This window comes from Channa argus, chromosome 10 (genome assembly GCF_033026475.1).
Source record: "Channa argus isolate prfri chromosome 10, Channa argus male v1.0, whole genome shotgun sequence".
NCBI classification, from domain to species: Eukaryota; Metazoa; Chordata; class Actinopteri; order Anabantiformes; family Channidae; genus Channa; species Channa argus.
Window position 1 is genome coordinate 3,278,602 of NC_090206.1, and position 22,708 is coordinate 3,301,309.

Sequence of the window (22,708 nt, forward strand, 5' to 3'; positions counted from 1 at the left end):
TACATTACCAAGGTGCACTTCCACATGGCGTCCCATGAAGTTTTGTCGCAGAAGGTGCAACTCTAACATCCATCCGTTTTTGGCTCACGGTACATATGGGCAATTCTCTGGGATTTGAAATCGTTTAAATGAGGCGCTGTGGCTTAGCTGGTTAAAGCGCCTGTCTTGTAAACAGGAGATCCTGGGTTCATTTCCCAGCAGTGCCTCTGTGTATAAACACTACTTATGACTAGCTTGCTTCTAAATGCCCAGTACAATTTTATTGGTCATTTCAAGGCAAAAGATGTGTAAAGCTGCAGTCATGTTGGCAAAGTCCAAAAAGGGAGTTGTTTTATGCTTGAAATGGTTCTTCTAACAACAACGAGATCCACGCAAAATGCCCAACGCATCCGTGAAATCCTGAGATCAAGTTACAAGACTTCCTTGATCGCTGGACTTCTTTGTGTGCGGCGTAGGTACTGGGGCCTAGCGGGTAAAAGCATGTCTTGGAGATCTCGTGTATTCCTTCCAGGAGTGCCTTAATCACTTGATGTTTTTGCACGCACCATCTACTTTGACACTACAATGTTCATAAAAGGAGTTGTTTTGTGCTTGAAATGGTTGTTCTATCACTGCCATTTTCGCAAGATCAGCTATTGAGATCAAGTGCTAGCAGTTTCAAGCTGTAACAAAGTTCATGTGGAATCAATTCTGACATGTTGGATTACGCCTTTGCATACATTACCAAGGTGCACTTCCACATGGCGTCCCATGAAGTTTTGTCGCAGAAGGTGCAACTCTAACATCCATCCGTTTTTGGCTCTCGGTACATATGGGCAATTCTCTGGGATTTGAAACCGTTTAAATGAGGCGCTGTGGCTTAGCTGGTTAAAGCGCCTGTCTCGTAAACAGGAGATCCTGGGTTCATTTCCCAGCAGTGCCTCTGTGTATAAACACTACTTATGACTAGCTTGCTTCTAAATGCCCAGTACAATTTTATTAGTCATTTCAAAGGAAAAGATGTGTAAAGCTACAGTCATGTTGGCAAAGGCCAAAAAGGGAGTTGTTTTATGCTTGAAATGGTTCTTCTAACAACAACGAGATCCACGCTTGCTACTAAATGCCCAACGCAATAGTTTAGTCAATTAAAGGCAAAAGATGCATAAAGACACAGTCAGCTCAGGCACTGCTGGGATTCGAACCCAGGATCTCCTGTTTACTAGACAGGCACTTTAACCAAGTAAGCCACAGCACCACTCAAGCTGCTGGCTTCATTTTCAGCCACACAGTCTAAAGGTAAACTCTCAGAGAAGATCACAAAACAATGTCTGCAACAAGCAAGATGCCACTCCATTCTGTGGCTGGATCATCCGTGAAACCGTGAAATCCTGAGATCAAGTTACAAGACTTCCTTGATCGCTGGACTTCTTTGTGTGCGGCGTAGGTACTGGGGCCTAGCGGGTAAAAGTATGTCTTGGAGATCTCGTGTATTCCTTCCAGGAGTGCCTTAATCACTTGATGTTTTTGCACGCACCATCTACTTTGACACTACAATGTTCATAAAAGGAGTTGTTTTGTGCTTGAAATGGTTGTTCTATCACTGCCATTTTCGCAAGATCAGATATTGAGATCAAGTGCTAGCAGTTTCAAGCTGTAACAAAGTTCATGTGGAATCAATTCTGACATGTTGGATTACGCCTTTGCATACATTACCAAGGTGCACTTCCACATGGCGTCCCATGAAGTTTTGTCGCAGAAGGTGCAACTCTAACATCCATCGAAATATAATTGGGTTTTTGGCTCACGGTACATATGGGCAATTCTCTGGGATTTGAAATCCTTTAAATGAGGCGCTGTGTGTCAGATGGCTACAAAATGCCCAACGCATCCGTGAAATCCTGAGATCAAGTTACAAGACTTCCTTGATCGCTGGACTTCTTTGTGTGCGGCGTAGGTACTGGGGCCTAGCGGGTAAAAGCATGTACTGGAGATCTCGTGTATTCCTTCCAGGAGTGCCTTAATCACTTGATGTTTTTGCACGCACCATCTACTTTGACACTACAATGTTCATAAAAGGAGTTGTTTTGTGCTTGAAATGGTTGTTCTATCACTGCCATTTTCGCAAGATCAGATATTGAGATCAAGTGCTAGCAGTTTCAAGCTGTAACAAAGTTCATGTGGAATCAATTCTGACATGTTGGATTACGCCTTTGCATACATTACCAAGGTGCACTTCCACATGGCGTCCCATGAAGTTTTGTCGCAGAAGGTGCAACTCTAACATCCATCGAAATATAATTGGGTTTTTGGCTCACGGTACATATGGGCAATTCTCTGGGATTTGAAATCCTTTAAATGAGGCGCTGTGGCTTAGCTGGTTAAAGTGCCTGTCTCGTAAACAGGAGATCCTGGGTTCAAATCCCAGCAGTGTGTCTGTCTATAAACACCACTTATGACTAGCTTTCTTCTGAATGCCCAATACAATTTAATTGGTAATTTCAAAGCATAAGATGTGTCTGCCTTTCAACATTTTCAGTGCACATAATACTTCTTTTTCTCCGATTATGGCATGAAAAAGCAACTGTGTAATTTCACACAAAAACTCAGAAGATGCTGTTTCTTTAGCCATAGATTTTTTTTTTTTTTTTGATGCTGCACACTGTTCAACCTGAGGTGGAGACTACAGACAAGTCAACTCCTGTCTTAAACGAAGTCATTCATTTGAGATATGGAATCAATAGCCTTTAGTTGTCAAATGGCAGTGGTGGGATTCGAATCCACGCCTCCTGAGAGACTGGAGCCTTAATCCAGCGCCTTGGACCACTTGGCCACACTACCTCAAGAAGCAGCTTTTTGCCCCGGGGAAAAATAACGCAGTAGGCATGTAAGCGCGTAGGATAAATTGACAACGAGATCCACACTTGCTACTAAATGCCCAACGCAATAGTTTAGTCAATTAAAAGCAAAAGATGAATAAAGACACAGTCAGCTCATGTGGAATCAATTCTGACATTTTGGATTACGCCTTTGCATACATTACCAAGGTGCACTTCCACACGGCGTCCCATGAAGTTTTGTCGCAGAAGGTGCAACTCTACCATCCATCCGTTTTTGGCTCACGGTACATATGGGCAATTCTCTGGGATTTGAAATCGTTTAAATGAGGCGCTGTGGCTTAGCTGGTTAAAGTGCCTGTCTTGTAAACAGGAGATCCTGGGTTCAAATCCCTGCAGTGCCTCTGTGTATAAACACTACTTATGACTAGCTTGCTTCTAAATGCCCAGTACAATTTTATTGGTCATTTCAAGGCAAAAGATGTGTAAAGCTGCAGTCATGTTGGCAAAGTCCAAAAAGGGAGTTGTTTTATGCTTGAAATGGTTCTTCTAACAACAACGAGATCCACGCAAAATGCCCAACGCATCCGTGAAATCCTGAGATCAAGTTACAAGACTTCCTTGATCGCTGGACTTCTTTGTGTGCGGCGTAGGTACTGGGGCCTAGCGGGTAAAAGCATGTCTTGGAGATCTCGTGTATTCCTTCCAGGAGTGCCTTAATCACTTGATGTTTTTGCACGCACCATCTACTTTGACACTACAATGTTCATAAAAGGAGTTGTTTTGTGCTTGAAATGGTTGTTCTATCACTGCCATTTTCGCAAGATCAGCTATTGAGATCAAGTGCTAGCAGTTTCAAGCTGTAACAAAGTTCATGTGGAATCAATTCTGACATGTTGGATTACGCCTTTGCATACATTACCAAGGTGCACTTCCACATGGCGTCCCATGAAGTTTTGTCGCAGAAGGTGCAACTCTAACATCCATCGAAATATAATTGGGTTTTTGGCTCACGGTACATATGGGCAATTCTCTGGGATTTGAAATCCTTTAAATGAGGCGCTGTGGCTTAGCTGGTTAAAGTGCCTGTCTCGTAAACAGGAGATCCTGGGTTCAAATCCCAGCAGTGTGTCTGTCTATAAACACCACTTATGACTAGCTTTCTTCTGAATGCCCAATACAATTTAATTGGTAATTTCAAAGCATAAGATGTGTCTGCCTTTCAACATTTTCAGTGCACATAATACTTCTTTTTCTCCGATTATGGCATGAAAAAGCAACTGTGTAATTTCACACAAAAACTCAGAAGATGCTGTTTCTTTAGCCATAGATTTTTTTTTTTTTTTTGATGCTGCACACTGTTCAACCTGAGGTGGAGACTACAGACAAGTCAACTCCTGTCTTAAACGAAGTCATTCATTTGAGATATGGAATCAATAGCCTTTAGTTGTCAAATGGCAGTGGTGGGATTCGAATCCACGCCTCCTGAGAGACTGGAGCCTTAATCCAGCGCCTTGGACCACTTGGCCACACTACCTCAAGAAGCAGCTTTTTGCCCCGGGGAAAAATAACGCAGTAGGCATGTAAGCGCGTAGGATAAATTGACAACGAGATCCACGCTTGCTACTAAATGCCCAACGCAATAGTTTAGTCAATTAAAAGCAAAAGATGAATAAAGACACAGTCAGCTCATGTGGAATCAATTCTGACATTTTGGATTACGCCTTTGCATACATTACCAAGGTGCACTTCCACACGGCGTCCCATGAAGTTTTGTCGCAGAAGGTGCAACTCTACCATCCATCCGTTTTTGGCTCACGGTACATATGGGCAATTCTCTGGGATTTGAAATCGTTTAAATGAGGCGCTGTGGCTTAGCTGGTTAAAGCGCCTGTCTTGTAAACAGGAGATCCTGGGTTCAAATCCCTGCAGTGCCTCTGTGTATAAACACTACTTATGACTAGCTTGCTTCTAAATGCCCAGTACAATTTTATTGGTCATTTCAAGGCAAAAGATGTGTAAAGCTGCAGTCATGTTGGCAAAGTCCAAAAAGGGAGTTGTTTTATGCTTGAAATGGTTCTTCTAACAACAACGAGATCCACGCAAAATGCCCAACGCATCCGTGAAATCCTGAGATCAAGTTACAAGACTTCCTTGATCGCTGGACTTCTTTGTGTGCGGCGTAGGTACTGGGGCCTAGCGGGTAAAAGCATGTCTTGGAGATCTCGTGTATTCCTTCCAGGAGTGCCTTAATCACTTGATGTTTTTGCACGCACCATCTACTTTGACACTACAATGTTCATAAAAGGAGTTGTTTTGTGCTTGAAATGGTTGTTCTATCACTGCCATTTTCGCAAGATCAGCTATTGAGATCAAGTGCTAGCAGTTTCAAGCTGTAACAAAGTTCATGTGGAATCAATTCTGACATGTTGGATTACGCCTTTGCATACATTACCAAGGTGCACTTCCACATGGCGTCCCATGAAGTTTTGTCGCAGAAGGTGCAACTCTAACATCCATCCGTTTTTGGCTCTCGGTACATATGGGCAATTCTCTGGGATTTGAAACCGTTTAAATGAGGCGCTGTGGCTTAGCTGGTTAAAGCGCCTGTCTCGTAAACAGGAGATCCTGGGTTCATTTCCCAGCAGTGCCTCTGTGTATAAACACTACTTATGACTAGCTTGCTTCTAAATGCCCAGTACAATTTTATTAGTCATTTCAAAGGAAAAGATGTGTAAAGCTACAGTCATGTTGGCAAAGGCCAAAAAGGGAGTTGTTTTATGCTTGAAATGGTTCTTCTAACAACAACGAGATCCACGCTTGCTACTAAATGCCCAACGCAATAGTTTAGTCAATTAAAGGCAAAAGATGCATAACGACACAGTCAGCTCAGGCACTGCTGGGATTCGAACCCAGGATCTCCTGTTTACTAGACAGGCACTTTAACCAAGTAAGCCACAGCGCCACTCAAGCTGCTGGCTTCATTTTCAGCCACACAGTCTAAAGGTAAACTCTCAGAGAAGATCACAAAACAATGTCTGCAACAAGCAAGATGCCACTCCATTCTGTGGCTGGATCATCCGTGAAACCGTGAAATCCTGAGATCAAGTTACAAGACTTCCTTGATCGCTGGACTTCTTTGTGTGCGGCGTAGGTACTGGGGCCTAGCGGGTAAAAGTATGTCTTGGAGATCTCGTGTATTCCTTCCAGGAGTGCCTTAATCACTTGATGTTTTTGCACGCACCATCTACTTTGACACTACAATGTTCATAAAAGGAGTTGTTTTGTGCTTGAAATGGTTGTTCTATCACTGCCATTTTCGCAAGATCAGATATTGAGATCAAGTGCTAGCAGTTTCAAGCTGTAACAAAGTTCATGTGGAATCAATTCTGACATGTTGGATTACGCCTTTGCATACATTACCAAGGTGCACTTCCACATGGCGTCCCATGAAGTTTTGTCGCAGAAGGTGCAACTCTAACATCCATCGAAATATAATTGGGTTTTTGGCTCACGGTACATATGGGCAATTCTCTGGGATTTGAAATCCTTTAAATGAGGCGCTGTGTGTCAGATGGCTACAAAATGCCCAACGCATCCGTGAAATCCTGAGATCAAGTTACAAGACTTCCTTGATCGCTGGACTTCTTTGTGTGCGGCGTAGGTACTGGGGCCTAGCGGGTAAAAGCATGTACTGGAGATCTCGTGTATTCCTTCCAGGAGTGCCTTAATCACTTGATGTTTTTGCACGCACCATCTACATATGGGCAATTCTCTGGGATTTGAAATCCTTTAAATGAGGCGCTGTGGCTTAGCTGGTTAAAGTGCCTGTCTTGTAAACAGGAGATCCTGGGTTCAAATCCCAGCAGTGCCTCTGTGTATAAACATTACTTATGACTAGCTTGCTTCTAAATGCCCAGTACAATTTTATTGTTCATTTCAAGGCAAAAGATGTGTAAAGCTACAGTCATGTTGGCAAAGGCCAAAAAGGGAGTTGTTTTATGCTTGAAATGGTTCTTCTATCACTCCCGGTTTCGCAAGATCAAATATTGAGATCAAATGCTACAAGGTCCACTATACCACTCTGCTCTATTGCTCTGTCAGGTTGGCACGTTTCAACATTTTCAGTGCACGTAATACTGCTTTTTTGGGGATTATGGGATAAAGAAGCAACTGTGTAATTTCACACAAAAAGTCAGAAGATGTTGTTGCTTTAGCCATAGATGATTTTTTGATGCTTCACGCTGTTCAACCAGCGGTGGAGACTACAAATAAGTCAACTCCTGTCTCAAACAAAGTCATTCATTTGAGATATGGAATCGATTGCCTCTAGTTGTCAGATGGCAGTGGTGGGATTCCACTTGTCCTGAGAGACTGGAGCCTTAAGCCAACGCTTTGGACCACTCAGCCACACTTCCTGCACTTGTTTTTCTGTTGCATTCGTGCAGGTTACGAGCTAGGAAGCTCAGCAGGGAGGATGTCTTAACTAGAAGAGCTGATCATCTGTGCATAATTGTACAAAGAGTAAACATTGATGACCTGCAAGAGGTAAGAACCCTATATCATTATATGAAGTGCTTTCCATAGGCACCTGGTGTCAAATGGCAGTGGTGGGATTTGAACCCACGCCTCCTGAGAGACTGGAGCCTAAATCCCGCGCCTTAGACCACTCGGCCACACCACCTCAAGGCGCAGCTTTTGCCTCGGGGAAAAATAACGCAGTAGGCATGTAAGCGCTAAGGATAAATTGACAACGAGATCCACGCTTGCTACTAAATGCCCAACGCAATAGTTTAGTCAATTAAAGGCAAAAGATGCATAAAGACACAGTCAGCTCAGGCACTGCTGGGATTTGAACCCAGGATCTCCTGTTTACTAGACAGGCACTTTAACCAACTAAGCCACAGCGCCACTCAAGACTCTGGCTTCATTTTCAGCCACACAGTCTAAAGGTAAACTCTCAGAGAAGATCACAAAACAATGTCTGCAAAAAGCAAGATGCCACTCCATTCTGTGGCTGGATCATCCGTGAAATCCTGAGATCAAGTTACAAGACTTCCTTGATCGCTGGACTTCTTTGTGTGCGGCGTAGGTACTGGGGCCTAGCGGGTAAAAGCATGTCTTGGAGATCTCGTGTATTCCTTCCAGGAGTGCCTTAATCACTTGATGTTTTTGCACGCACCATCTACTTTGACACTACAATGTTCATAAAAGGAGTTGTTTTGTGCTTGAAATGGTTCTTCTATCACTGCCATTTTCGCAAGATCAGATATTGAGATCAAGTGCTAGCAGTTTCAAGCTGTAACAAAGTTCATGTGGAATCAATTCTGACATGTTGGATTACGCCTTTGCATACATTACCAAGGTGCACTTCCACACGGCGTCCCATGAAGTTTTGTCGCAGAAGGTGCAACTCTAACATCCATCCGTTTTTGGCTCTCGGTACAAATGGGCAATTCTCTGGGATTTGAAATCGTTTAAATGAGGCGCTGTGGCTTAGCTGGTTAAAGTGCCTGTCTCGTAAACAGGAGATCCTGGGTTCATTTCCCAGCAGTGCCTCTGTGTATAAACACTACTTATGACTAGCTTGCTTCTAAATGCCCAGTACAATTTTATTAGTCATTTCAAAGCAAAAGATGTGTAAAGCTACAGTCATGTTGGCAAAGGCCAAAAAGGGAGTTGTTTTATGCTTGAAATGGTTCTTCTAACAACAACGAGATCCACGCTTGCTACTAAATGCCCAACGCAAAAGTTCAGTCAATTAAAGGCAAAAGATGCATAAAGACACAGTCAGCTCAGGCACTGCTGGGATTCGAACCCAGGATCTCCTGTTTACTAGACAGGCACTTTAACCAACTAAACCACACACACATTCTCTGGGATTTGAAATCCTTTAAATGACGCGCTGTGGCTTAGCTGGTTAAAGTGCCTGTCTCGTAAACAGGAGATCCTGGGTTCAAATCCCAGCAGTGCCTCTGTCTATAAACACCACTTATGACTAGCTTTCTTCTGAATGCCCAATACAATTTCATTGGTCATTTCAAGGCAAAAGATGTGTCTGCCTTTCAACATTTTCAGTGCACATAATACTTCTTTTTCTCCGATTATGGCATGAAGAAGCAACTGTGTAATTTCACACAAAAAGTCAGAAGATGCTGTTTCTTTAGCCATAGATTTTTCTTTTTTTAATGCTGCACACTGTTCAACCTGCGGTGGAGACCACAGATGAGTCAACTCCTGTCTTAAACAAAGTCATTCATTTGAGATATGGAATCAATAGCCTTTAGTTGTCAAATGGCAGTACTGGGATTCGAACCCACGCCTCCTGAGAGACTGGAGCCTAAATCTAGCGCCTTAGACCACTCAGCCACACTACCTCAAGGCGCAGCTTTTTGCCCCGGGGAAAAATAACGCCGTAGGCATGTAAGCGCGTAGGATAAATTGACAACGAGATCCACGCTTGCTACTAAATGCCCAACGCATCCGTGAAATCCTGAGATCAAGTTACAAGACTTCCTTGATCGCTGGACTTCTTTGTGTGCGGCGTAGGTACTGGGGCCTAGCGGGTAAAAGCATGTCTTGGAGATCTCGTGTATTCCTTCCAGGAGTGCCTTAATCACTTGATGTTTTTGCACGCACCATCTACTTTGACACTACAATGTTCATAAAAGGAGTTGTTTTGTACTTGAAATGGTTCTTCTATCACTGCCATTTTCGCAAGATCAGATATTGAGATCAAGTGCTAGCAGTTTCAAGCTGTACCAAAGTTCATGTGTAATCAATTCTGATATGTTGGATTACGCCTTTGCATACATTACCAAGGTGCACTTCCACACGGCGTCCCATGAAGTTTTGTCGCAGAAGGTGCAATTCTAACATCCATCGAAATATAATTGGGGTTTTGGCTCACGGTACATATGGGCAATTCTCTGGGATTTGAAATCCTTTAAATGAGGCGCTGTGTGTCAGATGGCTACAAAATGCCCAACGCATCCGTGAAATCCTGAGATCAAGTTACAAGACTTCCTTGATCGCTGGACTTCTTTGTGTGCGGGGTAGGTACTGGGGCCTAGCGGGTAAAAGCATGTATTGGAGATGTCGTGTATTCCTTCCAGGAGTGCCTTAATCACTTGATGTTTTTGCACGCACCATCTACTTTGACACTACAATGTTCATAAAAGGAGTTGTTTTGTGCTTGAAATGGTTGTTCTATCACTGCCATTTTCGCAAGATCAGCTATTGAGATCACGTGCTAGCAGTTTCAAGCTGTAACAAAGTTCATGTGGAATCAATTCTGACATGTTGGATTACGCCTTTGCATACATTACCAAGGTGCACTTCCACACGGCGTCCCATGAAGTTTTGTCGCAGAAGGTGCAATTCTAACATCCATCGAAATATAATTGGGTTTTTGGCTCACGGTACATATGGGCAATTCTCTGGGATTTGAAATCCTTTAAATGAGGCGCTGTGTGTCAGATGGCTACAAAATGCCCAACGCATCCGTGAAATCCTGAGATCAAGTTACAAGACTTCCTTGATCGCTGGACTTCTTTGTGTGCGGGGTAGGTACTGGGGCCTAGCGGGTAAAAGCATGTATTGGAGATCTCGTGTATTCCTTCCAGGAGTGCCTTAATCACTTGATGTTTTTGCACGCACCATCTACTTTGACACTACAATGTTCATAAAAGGAGTTGTTTTGTGCTTGAAATGGTTGTTCTATCACTGCCATTTTCGCAAGATCAGCTATTGAGATCAAGTGCTAGCAGTTTCAAGCTGTAACAAAGTTCATGTGGAATCAATTCTGACATGTTTGATTACGCCTTTGCATACATTACCAAGGTGCACTTCCACATGGCGTCCCATGAAGTTTTGTCGCAGAAGGTGCAACTCTAACATCCATCGAAATATAATTGGGTTTTTGGCTCACGGTACATATGGGCAATTCTCTGGGATTTGAAATCCTTTAAATGAGGCGCTGTGTGTCAGATTGTTACAAAATGCCCAACGCATCTGTGAAATCCTGAGATCAAGTTACAAGACTTCCTTGATCGCTGGACTTCTTTGTGTGCGGCGTAGGTACTGGGGCCTAGCGGGTAAAAGCATGTCTTGGAGATCTCATGTATTCCTTCCAGGAGTGCCTTAATCACTTGATGTTTTTGCACGCACCATCTACATATGGGCAATTCTCTGGGATTTGAAATCCTTTAAATGAGGCGCTGTGGCTTAGCTGGTTAAAGTGCCTGTCTTGTAAACAGGAGATCCTGGGTTCAAATCCCAGCAGTGCCTCTGTGTATAAACACTACTTATGACTAGCTTGCTTCTAAATGCCCAGTACAATTTTATTGTTCATTTCAAGGCAAAAGATGTGTAAAGCTACAGTCATGTTGGCAAAGGCCAAAAAGGGAGTTGTTTTATGCTTGAAATGGTTCTTCTAACAACAACGAGATCCACGCTTGCTACTAAATGCCCAACGCAAAAGTTCAGTCAATTAAAGGCAAAAGATGCATAAAGACACAGTCAGCTCAGGCACTGCTGGGATTCGAACCCAGGATCTCCTGTTTACTAGACAGGCACTTTAACCAACTAAGCCACAGCGCCACTCAAGCTGCTGGCTTCATTTTCAGCCACACAGTCTAAAGGTAAACTCTCAGAGAAGATCACAAAACAATGTCTGCAAAAAGCAAGATGCCAATCCATTCTGTGGCTGGATCATCCGTGAAACCGTGAAATCCTGAGATCAAGTTACAAGACTTCCTTGATCGCTGGACTTCTTTGTGTGCGGCGTAGGTACTGGGGCCTAGCGGGTAAAAGCATGTCTTGGAGATCTCGTGTATTCCTTCCAGGATTGCCTTATCACTTGATGTTTTTGCACGCACCATCTACTTTGACACTACAATGTTCATAAAAGGAGTTGTTTTGTGCTTGAAATGGTTCTTCTATCACTGCCATTTTCGCAAGATCAGATATTGAGATCAAGTGCTAGCAGTTTCAAGCTGTAACAAAGTTCATGTGGAATCAATTCTGACATGTTGGATTACGCCTTTGCATACATTACCAAGGTGCACTTCCACATGGCGTCCCATGAAGTTTTGTCGCAGAAGGTGCAACTCTAACATCCATCGAAATATAATTGGGTTTTTGGCTCACGGTACATATGGGCAATTCTCTGGGATTTGAAATCCTTTAAATGAGGCGCTGTGGCTTAGCTGGTTAAAGTGCCTGTCTCGTAAACAGGAGATCCTGGGTTCAAATCCCAGCAGTGCCTCTGTCTATAAACACCACTTATGACTAGCTTTCTTCTGAATGCCCAATACAATTTCATTGATCATTTCAAGGCAAAAGATGTGTCTGCCTTTCAACATTTTCAGTGTACATAATACTTCTTTTTCTCCGATTATGGCATGAAGAAGCAACTGTGTAATTTCACACAAAAAGTCAGAAGATGCTGTTTCTTTAGCCATAGATTTTTTTTTTTTTTTTAATGCTGCACACTGTTCAACCTGCAGTGGAGACTACAGATGAGTCAACTCCTGTCTTAAACAAAGTCATTCATTTGAGATATGGAATCAATAGCCTTTAGTTGTCAAATGGCAGTGGTGGGATTCGAACCCACGCCTCCTGAGAGACTGGAGTCTTAATCCAGCGCCTTGGACCACTCGGCCACACTACCTCAAGAAGCACCTTTTTGCCCCGGGGAAAAATGACGCCGTAGGTATGTGAGCACGTAGGATATATTGACAACGAGATCCACGCTTGCTACTAAATGCCCAACGCAATAGTTTAGTCAATTAAAAGCAAAAGATGAATAAAGACACAGTCAGCTCATGTGGAATCAATTCTGACATGTTGGATTACGCCTTTGCATACATTACCAAGGTGCACTTCCACACGGCGTCCCATGAAGTTTTGTCGCAGAAGGTGCAACTCTAACATCCATCGAAATATAATTGGGTTTTTGGCTCACGGTACATATGGGCAATTCTCTGGGATTTGAAATCCTATAAATGAGGCGCTGTGGTTTAGCTGGTTAAAGCGCCTGTCTTGTAAACAGGAGATCCTGGGTTCAAATCCCAGCAGTGCCTCTGTGTATAAACACTACTTATGACTAGCTTGCTTCTAAATGCCCAGTACAATTTTATTGGTCATTTCAAGGCAAAAGATGTGTAAAGCTACAGTCATGTTGGCAAAGGCCAAAAAGGGAGTTGTTTTATGCTTGAAATGGTTCTTATATCACTCCCGGTTTCGCAAGATCAAATATTGAGATCAAATGCTACAAGGTCCACTATACCACTCTGCTCTATTGCTCTGTCAGGTTGGCACGTTTCAACATTTTCAGTGCACGTAATACTGCTTTTTTTGGGATTATGGGATAAAGAAGCAACTGTGTAATTTCACACAAAAAGTCAGAAGATGTTGTTGCTTTAGCCATAGATGATTTTGTGATGCTTCACGCTGTTCAACCAGCGGTGGAAACTACAGATAAGTCAACTCCTGTCTCAAACAAAGTCATTCATTTGAGATATGGAATCGATAGCCTGTAGTTGTCAGATGGCAGTGGTGGGATTCCACTTGTCCTGAGAGACTGGAGCCTTAAGCCAGCGCTTTGGACCACTCAGCCACACTTCCTACACTTGTTTTTCTGTTGCATTCGTGCAGGTTACGAGCTAGGAAGCTCAGCAGGGAGGATGTCTTAACTAGAAGAGCTAATCATCTGTGCATAATTGTACAAAGAGTAAACATTGATGACCTGCAAGAGGTAAGAACCCTATATCATTATAAGAAGTGCTTTCCATATGCACCTGGTGTCAAATGGCAGTGGTGGGATTTGAACCCACGCCTCCTGAGAGACTGGAGCCTAAATCAAGCGCCTTAGACCACTCGGCCACACTACCTCAAGGCGCAGCTTTTGCCTCGGGGAAAAATAACGCAGTAGGCATGTAAGCGCGTAGGATAAATTGACAACGAGATCCACGCTTGCTACTAAATGCCCAACGCAATAGTTTAGTCAATTAAAGGCAAAAGATGCATAAAGACACAATCAACTCAGACACTGCTGGGATTCGAACCCAGGATCTCCTGTTTACTAGACAGGCACTTTAACCAACTAAGCCACAGCACCACTCAAGCTGCTGGCTTCATTTTCAGCCACACAGTCTAAAAGTAAACTCTCAGAGAAGATCACAAAACAATGTCTGCAACAAGCAAGATGCCACTCCATTCTGTGGCTGGATCATCCGTGAAACCGTGAAATCCTGAGATCAAGTTACAAGACTTCCTTGATCGCTGGACTTCTTTGTGTGCGGCGTAGGTACTGGGGCCTAGCGGGTAAAAGCATGTCTTGGAGATCTCGTGTATTCCTTCCAGGAGTGCCTTAATCACTTGATGTTTTTGCACGCACCATCTACTTTGACACTACAATGTTCATAAAAGGAGTTGTTTTGTGCTTGAAATGGTTTTTCTATCACTGCCATTTTCGCAAGATCAGATATTGAGATCAAGTGCTAGCAGTTTCAAGCTGTAACAAAGTTCATGTGGAATCAATTCTGACATGTTGGATTACGCCTTTGCATACATTACCAAGGTGCACTTCCACATGGCGTCCCATGAAGTTTTGTCGCAGAAGGTGCAACTCTAACATCCATCGAAATATAATTGGGTTTTTGGCTCACGGTACATATGGGCAATTCTCTGGGATTTGAAATCCTTTAAATGAGGCGCTGTGTGTCAGATGGCTACAAAATGCCCAACGCATCCGTGAAATCCTGAGATCAAGTTACAAGACTTCCTTGATCGCTGGACTTCTTTGTGTGCGGCGTAGGTACTGGGGCCTAGTGGGTAAAAGCATGTCTTGGAGATCTCGTGTATTCCTTCCAGGAGTGCCTTAATCACTTGATGTTTTTGCACGCACCATCTACTTTGACACTACAATGTTCATAAAAGGAGTTGTTTTGTGCTTGAAATGGTTGTTCTATCACTGCCATTTTCGCAAGATCAGATATTGAGATCAAGTGCTAGCAGTTTCAAGCTGTAACAAAGTTCATGTGGAATCAATTCTGACATGTTGGATTACGCCTTTGCATACATTACCAAGGTGCACTTCCACATGGCGTCCCATGAAGTTTTGTCGCAGAAGGTGCAACTCTAACATCCATCCGTTTTTGGCTCACGGTACATATGGGCAATTCTCTGGGATTTGAAATCGTTTAAATGAGGCGCTGTGGCTTAGCTGGTTAAAGCGCCTGTCTTGTAAACAGGAGATCCTGGGTTCATTTCCCAGCAGTGCCTCTGTGTATAAACACTACTTATGACTAGCTTGCTTCTAAATGCCCAGTACAATTTTATTGGTCATTTCAAGGCAAAAGATGTGTAAAGCTGCAGTCATGTTGGCAAAGTCCAAAAAGGGAGTTGTTTTATGCTTGAAATGGTTCTTCTAACAACAACGAGATCCACGCAAAATGCCCAACGCATCCGTGAAATCCTGAGATCAAGTTACAAGACTTCCTTGATCGCTGGACTTCTTTGTGTGCGGCGTAGGTACTGGGGCCTAGCGGGTAAAAGCATGTCTTGGAGATCTCGTGTATTCCTTCCAGGAGTGCCTTAATCACTTGATGTTTTTGCACGCACCATCTACTTTGACACTACAATGTTCATAAAAGGAGTTGTTTTGTGCTTGAAATGGTTGTTCTATCACTGCCATTTTCGCAAGATCAGCTATTGAGATCAAGTGCTAGCAGTTTCAAGCTGTAACAAAGTTCATGTGGAATCAATTCTGACATGTTGGATTACGCCTTTGCATACATTACCAAGGTGCACTTCCACATGGCGTCCCATGAAGTTTTGTCGCAGAAGGTGCAACTCTAACATCCATCCGTTTTTGGCTCTCGGTACATATGGGCAATTCTCTGGGATTTGAAACCGTTTAAATGAGGCGCTGTGGCTTAGCTGGTTAAAGCGCCTGTCTCGTAAACAGGAGATCCTGGGTTCATTTCCCAGCAGTGCCTCTGTGTATAAACACTACTTATGACTAGCTTGCTTCTAAATGCCCAGTACAATTTTATTAGTCATTTCAAAGGAAAAGATGTGTAAAGCTACAGTCATGTTGGCAAAGGCCAAAAAGGGAGTTGTTTTATGCTTGAAATGGTTCTTCTATCACTCCCGGTTTCGCAAGATCAAATATTGAGATCAAATGCTACAAGGTCCACTATACCACTCTGCTCTATTGCTCTGTCAGGTTGGCACGTTTCAACATTTTCAGTGCACGTAATACTGCTTTTTTTGGGATTATGGGATAAAGAAGCAACTGTGTAATTTCACACAAAAAGTCAGAAGATGTTGTTGCTTTAGCCATAGATGATTTTTTGATGCTTCACGCTGTTCAACCAGCGGTGGAGACTACAGATAAGTCAACTCCTGTCTCAAACAAAGTCATTCATTTGAGATATGGAATCGATAGCCTGTAGTTGTCAGATGGCAGTGGTGGGATTCCACTTGTCCTGAGAGACTGGAGCCTTAAGCCAACGCTTTGGACCACTCAGCCACACTTCCTGCACTTGTTTTTCTGTTGCATTCGTGCAGGTTACGAGCTAGGAAGCTCAGCAGGGAGGATGTCTTAACTAGAAGAGCTGATCATCTGTGCATAATTGTACAAAGAGTAATCATTGATGACCTGCAAGAGGTAAGAACCCTATATCATTAAATGAAGTGCTTTCCATAGGCACCTGGTGTCAAATGGCAGTGGTGGGATTTGAACCCACGCCTCCTGAGAGACTGGAGCCTAAATCCCGCGCCTTAGACCACTCGGCCACACCACCTCAAGGCGCAGCTTTTGCCTCGGGGAAAAATAACGCAGTAGGCATGTAAGCGCGTAGGATAAATTGACAACGAGATCCACGCTTGCTACTAAATGCCCAACGCAATAGTTTAGTCAATTAAAGGCAAAAGATGCATAAAGACACAGTCAGCTCAGGCACTGCTGGGATTTGAACCCAGGATCTCCTGTTTACTAGACAGGCACTTTAACCAACTAAGCCACAGCGCCACTCAAGACTCTGGCTTCATTTTCAGCCACACAGTCTAAAGGTAAACTCTCAGAGAAGATCACAAAACAATGTCTGCAAAAAGCAAGATGCCACTCCATTCTGTGGCTGGATCATCCGTGAAATCCTGAGATCAAGTTACAAGACTTCCTTGATCGCTGGACTTCTTTGTGTGCGGCGTAGGTACTGGGGCCTAGCGGGTAAAAGCATGTCTTGGAGATCTCGTGTATTCCTTCCAGGAGTGCCTTAATCACTTGATGTTTTTGCACGCACCATCTACTTTGACACTACAATGTTCATAAAAGGAGTTGTTTTGTGCTTGAAATGGTTCTTCTATCACTGCCATTTTCGCAAGATCAGATATTGAGATCAAGTGCTAGCAGTTTCAAGCTGTAACAAAGTTCATGTGGAATCAATTCTGACATGTTGGATTACGCCTTTGCATACATTACCAAGGTGCACTTCCACACGGCGTCCCATGAAGTTTTGTCGCAGAAGGTGCAACTCTAACATCCATCGAAATATAATTGGGTTTTTGGCTCACGGAACATATGGGCAATTCTCTGGGATTTGAAATCGTTTAAATGAGGCGCTGTGGCTTAGCTGGTTAAAGTGCCTGTCTCGTAAACAGGAGATCCTGGGTTCATTTCCCAGCAGTGCCTCTGTGTATAAACACTACTTATGACTAGCTTGCTTCTAAATGCCCAGTACAATTTTATTAGTCATTTCAAAGCAAAAGATGTGTAAAGCTACAGTCATGTTGGCAAAGGCCAAAAAGGGAGTTGTTTTATGCTTGAAATGGTTCTTCTAACAACAACGAGATCCACGCTTGCTACTAAATGCCCAACGCAAAAGTTCAGTCAATTAAAGGCAAAAGATGCATAAAGACACAGTCAGCTCAGGCACTGCTGGGATTCGAACCCAGGATCTCCTGTTTACTAGACAGGCACTGTAACCAACTAAGCCACAGCGCCACTCCAGCTGCTGGCTTCATTTTCAGCCACACAGTTTAAAGGTAAACTCTCAGAGAAGATCACAAAACAATGTCTGCAAAAAGCAAGATGCCAATCCATTCTGTGGCTGGATCATCCGTGAAACCGTGAAATCCTGAGATCAAGTTACAAGACTTCCTTGATCGCTGGACTTCTTTGTGTGCGGCGTAGGTACTGGGGCCTAGCGGGTAAAAGCATGTCTTGGAGATCTCGTGTATTCCTTCCAGGAGTGCCTTAATCACTTGATGTTTTTGCACGCACCATCTACTTTGACACTACAATGTTCATAAAAGGAGTTGTTTTGTGCTTGGAATGGTTGTTCTATCTCTGCCATTTTCGCAAGATCAGCTATTGAGATCAAGTGCTAGCAGTTTCAAGTTGTAACAAAGTTCATGTGGAATCAATTCTGACATGTTGGATTACGCCTTTGCATACATTACCAAGGTGCACTTCCACATGGCGTCCCATGAAGTTTTGTCGCAGAAGGTGCAACTCTAACATCCATCGAAATATAATTGGGTTTTTGGCTCACGGTACATATGGGCAATTCTCTGGGATTTGAAATCCTTTAAATGAGGCGCTGTGTGTCAGATGGCTACAAAATGCCCAACGCATCCGTGAAATCCTGAGATCAAGTTACAAGACTTCCTTGATCGCTGGACTTCTTTGTGTGCGGCGTAGGTACTGGGGCCTAGCGGGTAAAAGCATGTATTGGAGATCTCGTGTATTCCTTCCAGGAGTGCCTTAATCACTTGATGTTTTTGCACGCACCATCTACTTTGACACTACAATGTTCATAAAAGGAGTTGTTTTGTGCTTGAAATGGTTGTTCTATCACTGCCATTTTCGCAAGATCAGATATTGAGATCAAGTGCTAGCAGTTTCAAGCTGTAACAAAGTTCATGTGGAATCAATTCTGACATGTTGGATTACGCCTTTGCATACATTACCAAGGTGCACTTCCACATGGCGTCCCATGAAGTTTTAAATCCAGCGCCTTAGACCACTCGGCCACACTACCTCAAGGCGCAGCTTTTTGCCCCGGGGAAAAATAACGCCGTAGGCATGTAAGCGCGTAGGATAAATTGACAACGAGATCCACGCTTGCTACTAAATGCCCAACGCATCCGTGAAATCCTGAGATCAAGTTACAAGACTTCCTTGATCGCTGGACTTCTTTGTGTGCGGCGTAGGTACTGGGGCCTAGCGGGTAAAAGCATGTCTTGGAGATCTCGTGTATTCCTTCCAGGAGTGCCTTAATCACTTGATGTTTTTGCACGCACCATCTACTTTGACACTACAATGTTCATAGAGACAAGGCACAGTCAGCTCAGGCACTGCTGGGATTCGAACCCAGGATCTCCTGTTTACTAGACAGGCACTTTAACCAACTAAGCCACAGCGCCACTCAAGACCCTGGCTTCATTTTCAGCCACACAGTCTAAAGGTAAACTCTCAGAGAAGATCACAAAACAATGTCTGCAAAAAGCAAGATGCCACTCCATTCTGTGGCTGGATCATCCGTGAAATCCTGAGATCAAGTTACAAGACTTCCTTGATCGCTGGACTTCTTTGTGTGCGGCGTAGGTACTGGGGCCTAGCGGGTAAAAGCATGTCTTGGAGATCTCGTGTATTCCTTCCAGGAGTGCCTTAATCACTTGATGTTTTTGCACGCACCATCTACTTTGACACTACAATGTTCATAAAAGGAGTTGTTTTGTGCTTGAAATGGTTGTTCTATCACTGCCATTTTCGCAAGATCAGATATTGAGATCAAGTGCTAGCAGTTTCAAGCTGTAACAAAGTTCATGTGGAATCAATTCTGACATGTTGGATTACGCCTTTGCATACATTACCAAGGTGCACTTCCACATGGCGTCCCATGAAGTTTTGTCGCAGAAGGTGCAACTCTAACATCCATCGAAATATAATTGGGTTTTTGGCTCACGGAACATATGGGCAATTCTCTGGGATTTGAAATCGTTTAAATGAGGCGCTGTGTGTCAGATGGCTACAAAATGCCCAACGCATCCGTGAAATCCTGAGATCAAGTTACAAGACTTCCTTGATCGCTGGACTTCTTTGTGTGCGGCGTAGGTACTGGGGCCTAGCGGGTAAAAGCATGTCTTGGAGATCTCGTGTATTCCTTCCAGGAGTGCCTTAATCACTTGATGTTTTTGCACGCACCATCTACTTTGACACTACAATGTTCATAAAAGGAGTTGTTTTGTGCTTGAAATGGTTGTTCTATCACTGCCATTTTCGCAAGATCAGATATTGAGATCAAGTGCTAGCAGTTTCAAGCTGTAACAAAGTTCATGTGGAATCAATTCTGACATGTTGGATTACGCCTTTGCATACATTACCAAGGTGCACTTCCACATGGCGTCCCATGAAGTTTTGTCGCAGAAGGTGCAACTCTAACATCCATCGAAATATAATTGGGTTTTTGGCTCACGGAACATATGGGCAATTCTCTGGGATTTGAAATTGTTTAAATGAGGCGCTGTGGCTTAGCTGGTTAAAGCGCCTGTCTTGTAAACAGGAAATCCTGGGTTCAAATCCCAGCAGTGCCTCTGTGTATAAACACTACTTATGACTAGCTTGCTTCTAAATGCCCAGTACAATTTTATTGGTCATTTCAAGGCAAAAGATGTGTAAAGCTACAGTCATGTTGGCAAAGGCCAAAAAGGGAGTTGTTTTATGCTTGAAATGGTTCTTCTAACAACAACGAGATCCACGCTTGCTACTAAATGCCCAACGCAAAAGTTCAGTCAATTAAAGGCAAAAGATGCATAAAGACACAGTCAGCTCAGGCACTGCTGGGATTCGAACCCAGGATCTCCTGTTTACTAGACAGGCACTTTAACCAACTAAGCCATAGCGCCACTCAAGACCCTGGCTTCATTTTCAGCCACACAGTCTAAAGGTAAACTCTCAGAGAAGATCACAAAACAATGTCTGCAAAAAGCAAGATGCCACTCCATTCTGTGGCTGGATCATCCGTGAAATCCTGAGATCAAGTTACAAGACTTCCTTGATCGCTGGACTTCTTTGTGTGCGGCGTAGGTACTGGGGCCTAGCGGGTAAAAGCATGTCTTGGAGATCTCGTGTATTCCTTCCAGGAGTGCCTTAATCACTTGATGTTTTTGCACGCACCATCTACTTTGACACTACAATGTTCATAAAAGGAGTTGTTTTGTGCTTGAAATGGTTGTTCTATCACTGCCATTTTCGCAAGATCAGATATTGAGATCAAGTGCTAGCAGTTTCAAGCTGTAACAAAGTTCATGTGGAATCAATTCTGACATGTTGGATTACGCCTTTGCATACATTACCAAGGTGCACTTCCACATGGCGTCCCATGAAGTTTTGTCGCAGAAGGTGCAACTCTAACATCCATCGAAATATAATTGGGTTTTTGGCTCACGGAACATATGGGCAATTCTCTGGGATTTGAAATCGTTTAAATGAGGCGCTGTGGCTTAGCTGGTTAAAGTGCCTGTCTCGTAAACAGGAGATCCTGGGTTCAAATCCCAGCAGTGCCTCTGTCTATAAACACCACTTATGACTAGCTTTCTTCTGAATGCCCAATACAATTTCATTGGTCATTTCAAGGCAAAAGATGTGTCTGCCTTTCAACATTTTCAGTGCACATAATACTTCTTTTTCTCCGATTATGGCATGAAGAAGCAAATGTGTAATTTCACACAAAGAGTCAGAAGATGCTGTTTCTTTAGCCATAGATTTTATTTTTTTAATGCTGCACACTGTTCAACCTGCGGTGGAGACTACAGATGAGTCAACTCCTGTCTTAAACAAAGTGATTCATTTGAGATATGGAATCAATAGCCTTTAGTTGTCAAATGGCAGTGGTGGGATTCGAACCCACGCCTCCTGAGAAACTGGAGCCTTAATCCAGCGCCTTGGACCACTCGGCCACACTACCTCAAGAAGCAGCTTTTTGCCCCGGGGAAAAATAACGCCGTAGGTATGTGAGCACGTAGGATAAATTGACAACGAGATCCACGCTTGCTACTAAATGCCCAACGCAATAGTTTAGTCAATTAAAAGCAAAAGATGAATAAAGACACAGTCAGCTCATGTGGAATCAATTCTGACATGTTGGATTACGCCTTTGCATACATTACCAAGGTGCACTTCCACACGGCGTCCCATGAAGTTTTGTCGCAGAAAGTGCAACTCTAACATCCATCGAAATATAATTGGGTTTTTGGCTCACGGTACATATGGGCAATTCTCTGGGATTTGAAATCGTTTAAATGAGGCGCTGTGGCTTAGCTGGTTAAAGTGCCTGTCTCGTAAACAGGAGATCCTGGGTTTATTTCCCAGCAGTGCCTCTGTGTATAAACACTACTTATGACTAGCTTGCTTCTAAATGCCCAGTACAATTTTATTAGTCATTTCAAAGCAAAAGATGTGTAAAGCTACAGTCATGTTGGCAAAGGCCAAAAAGGGAGTTGTTTTATGCTTGAAATGGTTCTTCTAACAACAACGAGATCCACGCTTGCTACTAAATGCCCAACGCAAAAGTTCAGTCAATTAAAGGCAAAAGATGCATAAAGACACAGTCAGCTCAGGCACTGCTGGGATTCGAACCCAGGATCTCCTGTTTACTAGACAGGCACTTTAACCAACTAAGCCACAGCGCCACTCAAGCTGCTGGCTTCATTTTCAGCCACACAGTCTAAAGGTAAACTCTCAGAGAAGATCACAAAACAATGTCTGCAAAAAGCAAGATGCCAATCTATTCTGTGGCTGGATCATCCGTGAAACCGTGAAATCCTGAGATCAAGTTACAAGACTTCCTTGATCGCTGGACTTCTTTGTGTGCGGCGTAGGT

The 22,708-nt window shown here is 43.4% G+C and overlaps 36 non-coding genes across 36 annotated transcripts; 19 read left to right on the plus strand and 17 right to left on the minus strand.

Annotated features, from left to right (window-relative positions):
- The first annotated feature begins 132 nt into the window (after window positions 1-132).
- trnat-ugu (transfer RNA threonine (anticodon UGU)) lies at window positions 133-206 on the plus strand. Its single transcript has one exon. It is a non-coding gene; the product is annotated as a tRNA-Thr (tRNA).
- A 642-nt stretch (window positions 207-848) lies between these two features.
- trnat-cgu (transfer RNA threonine (anticodon CGU)) lies at window positions 849-922 on the plus strand. The gene has a single exon. It is a non-coding gene; the product is annotated as a tRNA-Thr (tRNA).
- A 238-nt stretch (window positions 923-1,160) lies between these two features.
- Window positions 1,161-1,234, minus strand: trnat-agu (transfer RNA threonine (anticodon AGU)). The gene has a single exon. It is a non-coding gene; the product is annotated as a tRNA-Thr (tRNA).
- Window positions 1,235-2,338: 1,104 nt separating this feature from the next.
- On the plus strand, window positions 2,339-2,414 carry trnat-cgu (transfer RNA threonine (anticodon CGU)). The gene has a single exon. It is a non-coding gene; the product is annotated as a tRNA-Thr (tRNA).
- A 321-nt stretch (window positions 2,415-2,735) lies between these two features.
- Window positions 2,736-2,817, minus strand: trnal-aag (transfer RNA leucine (anticodon AAG)). The gene has a single exon. It is a non-coding gene; the product is annotated as a tRNA-Leu (tRNA).
- A 326-nt stretch (window positions 2,818-3,143) lies between these two features.
- Window positions 3,144-3,217, plus strand: trnat-ugu (transfer RNA threonine (anticodon UGU)). The gene has a single exon. It is a non-coding gene; the product is annotated as a tRNA-Thr (tRNA).
- Window positions 3,218-3,871: 654 nt separating this feature from the next.
- Window positions 3,872-3,947, plus strand: trnat-cgu (transfer RNA threonine (anticodon CGU)). Its single transcript has one exon. It is a non-coding gene; the product is annotated as a tRNA-Thr (tRNA).
- Window positions 3,948-4,268: 321 nt separating this feature from the next.
- On the minus strand, window positions 4,269-4,350 carry trnal-aag (transfer RNA leucine (anticodon AAG)). Its single transcript has one exon. It is a non-coding gene; the product is annotated as a tRNA-Leu (tRNA).
- Window positions 4,351-4,676: 326 nt separating this feature from the next.
- On the plus strand, window positions 4,677-4,750 carry trnat-ugu (transfer RNA threonine (anticodon UGU)). The gene has a single exon. It is a non-coding gene; the product is annotated as a tRNA-Thr (tRNA).
- Window positions 4,751-5,392: 642 nt separating this feature from the next.
- Window positions 5,393-5,466, plus strand: trnat-cgu (transfer RNA threonine (anticodon CGU)). Its single transcript has one exon. It is a non-coding gene; the product is annotated as a tRNA-Thr (tRNA).
- A 238-nt stretch (window positions 5,467-5,704) lies between these two features.
- Window positions 5,705-5,778, minus strand: trnat-agu (transfer RNA threonine (anticodon AGU)). Its single transcript has one exon. It is a non-coding gene; the product is annotated as a tRNA-Thr (tRNA).
- An 835-nt stretch (window positions 5,779-6,613) lies between these two features.
- trnat-ugu (transfer RNA threonine (anticodon UGU)) lies at window positions 6,614-6,687 on the plus strand. Its single transcript has one exon. It is a non-coding gene; the product is annotated as a tRNA-Thr (tRNA).
- A 728-nt stretch (window positions 6,688-7,415) lies between these two features.
- trnal-uag (transfer RNA leucine (anticodon UAG)) lies at window positions 7,416-7,497 on the minus strand. Its single transcript has one exon. It is a non-coding gene; the product is annotated as a tRNA-Leu (tRNA).
- Window positions 7,498-7,650: 153 nt separating this feature from the next.
- On the minus strand, window positions 7,651-7,724 carry trnat-agu (transfer RNA threonine (anticodon AGU)). Its single transcript has one exon. It is a non-coding gene; the product is annotated as a tRNA-Thr (tRNA).
- A 574-nt stretch (window positions 7,725-8,298) lies between these two features.
- On the plus strand, window positions 8,299-8,372 carry trnat-cgu (transfer RNA threonine (anticodon CGU)). Its single transcript has one exon. It is a non-coding gene; the product is annotated as a tRNA-Thr (tRNA).
- A 342-nt stretch (window positions 8,373-8,714) lies between these two features.
- Window positions 8,715-8,788, plus strand: trnat-cgu (transfer RNA threonine (anticodon CGU)). The gene has a single exon. It is a non-coding gene; the product is annotated as a tRNA-Thr (tRNA).
- Window positions 8,789-11,028: 2,240 nt separating this feature from the next.
- trnat-ugu (transfer RNA threonine (anticodon UGU)) lies at window positions 11,029-11,102 on the plus strand. The gene has a single exon. It is a non-coding gene; the product is annotated as a tRNA-Thr (tRNA).
- A 238-nt stretch (window positions 11,103-11,340) lies between these two features.
- Window positions 11,341-11,414, minus strand: trnat-agu (transfer RNA threonine (anticodon AGU)). Its single transcript has one exon. It is a non-coding gene; the product is annotated as a tRNA-Thr (tRNA).
- A 593-nt stretch (window positions 11,415-12,007) lies between these two features.
- On the plus strand, window positions 12,008-12,081 carry trnat-cgu (transfer RNA threonine (anticodon CGU)). The gene has a single exon. It is a non-coding gene; the product is annotated as a tRNA-Thr (tRNA).
- A 323-nt stretch (window positions 12,082-12,404) lies between these two features.
- On the minus strand, window positions 12,405-12,486 carry trnal-aag (transfer RNA leucine (anticodon AAG)). The gene has a single exon. It is a non-coding gene; the product is annotated as a tRNA-Leu (tRNA).
- A 338-nt stretch (window positions 12,487-12,824) lies between these two features.
- Window positions 12,825-12,898, plus strand: trnat-ugu (transfer RNA threonine (anticodon UGU)). Its single transcript has one exon. It is a non-coding gene; the product is annotated as a tRNA-Thr (tRNA).
- Window positions 12,899-13,626: 728 nt separating this feature from the next.
- On the minus strand, window positions 13,627-13,708 carry trnal-uag (transfer RNA leucine (anticodon UAG)). Its single transcript is given in 2 exon segments — window positions 13,627-13,661; window positions 13,671-13,708. It is a non-coding gene; the product is annotated as a tRNA-Leu (tRNA).
- Window positions 13,709-13,861: 153 nt separating this feature from the next.
- Window positions 13,862-13,935, minus strand: trnat-agu (transfer RNA threonine (anticodon AGU)). The gene has a single exon. It is a non-coding gene; the product is annotated as a tRNA-Thr (tRNA).
- A 1,092-nt stretch (window positions 13,936-15,027) lies between these two features.
- Window positions 15,028-15,101, plus strand: trnat-ugu (transfer RNA threonine (anticodon UGU)). The gene has a single exon. It is a non-coding gene; the product is annotated as a tRNA-Thr (tRNA).
- A 642-nt stretch (window positions 15,102-15,743) lies between these two features.
- On the plus strand, window positions 15,744-15,817 carry trnat-cgu (transfer RNA threonine (anticodon CGU)). The gene has a single exon. It is a non-coding gene; the product is annotated as a tRNA-Thr (tRNA).
- Window positions 15,818-16,545: 728 nt separating this feature from the next.
- trnal-uag (transfer RNA leucine (anticodon UAG)) lies at window positions 16,546-16,627 on the minus strand. Its single transcript has one exon. It is a non-coding gene; the product is annotated as a tRNA-Leu (tRNA).
- A 153-nt stretch (window positions 16,628-16,780) lies between these two features.
- On the minus strand, window positions 16,781-16,854 carry trnat-agu (transfer RNA threonine (anticodon AGU)). Its single transcript has one exon. It is a non-coding gene; the product is annotated as a tRNA-Thr (tRNA).
- Window positions 16,855-17,440: 586 nt separating this feature from the next.
- On the plus strand, window positions 17,441-17,514 carry trnat-cgu (transfer RNA threonine (anticodon CGU)). Its single transcript has one exon. It is a non-coding gene; the product is annotated as a tRNA-Thr (tRNA).
- A 238-nt stretch (window positions 17,515-17,752) lies between these two features.
- Window positions 17,753-17,826, minus strand: trnat-agu (transfer RNA threonine (anticodon AGU)). Its single transcript has one exon. It is a non-coding gene; the product is annotated as a tRNA-Thr (tRNA).
- Window positions 17,827-19,176: 1,350 nt separating this feature from the next.
- Window positions 19,177-19,250, minus strand: trnat-agu (transfer RNA threonine (anticodon AGU)). The gene has a single exon. It is a non-coding gene; the product is annotated as a tRNA-Thr (tRNA).
- Window positions 19,251-20,346: 1,096 nt separating this feature from the next.
- trnat-ugu (transfer RNA threonine (anticodon UGU)) lies at window positions 20,347-20,420 on the plus strand. The gene has a single exon. It is a non-coding gene; the product is annotated as a tRNA-Thr (tRNA).
- Window positions 20,421-20,658: 238 nt separating this feature from the next.
- trnat-agu (transfer RNA threonine (anticodon AGU)) lies at window positions 20,659-20,732 on the minus strand. The gene has a single exon. It is a non-coding gene; the product is annotated as a tRNA-Thr (tRNA).
- Window positions 20,733-21,318: 586 nt separating this feature from the next.
- Window positions 21,319-21,392, plus strand: trnat-cgu (transfer RNA threonine (anticodon CGU)). Its single transcript has one exon. It is a non-coding gene; the product is annotated as a tRNA-Thr (tRNA).
- Window positions 21,393-21,711: 319 nt separating this feature from the next.
- trnal-aag (transfer RNA leucine (anticodon AAG)) lies at window positions 21,712-21,793 on the minus strand. The gene has a single exon. It is a non-coding gene; the product is annotated as a tRNA-Leu (tRNA).
- Window positions 21,794-22,131: 338 nt separating this feature from the next.
- Window positions 22,132-22,205, plus strand: trnat-cgu (transfer RNA threonine (anticodon CGU)). The gene has a single exon. It is a non-coding gene; the product is annotated as a tRNA-Thr (tRNA).
- Window positions 22,206-22,443: 238 nt separating this feature from the next.
- trnat-agu (transfer RNA threonine (anticodon AGU)) lies at window positions 22,444-22,517 on the minus strand. The gene has a single exon. It is a non-coding gene; the product is annotated as a tRNA-Thr (tRNA).
- Between the last annotated feature and the right edge of the window lie 191 nt (window positions 22,518-22,708).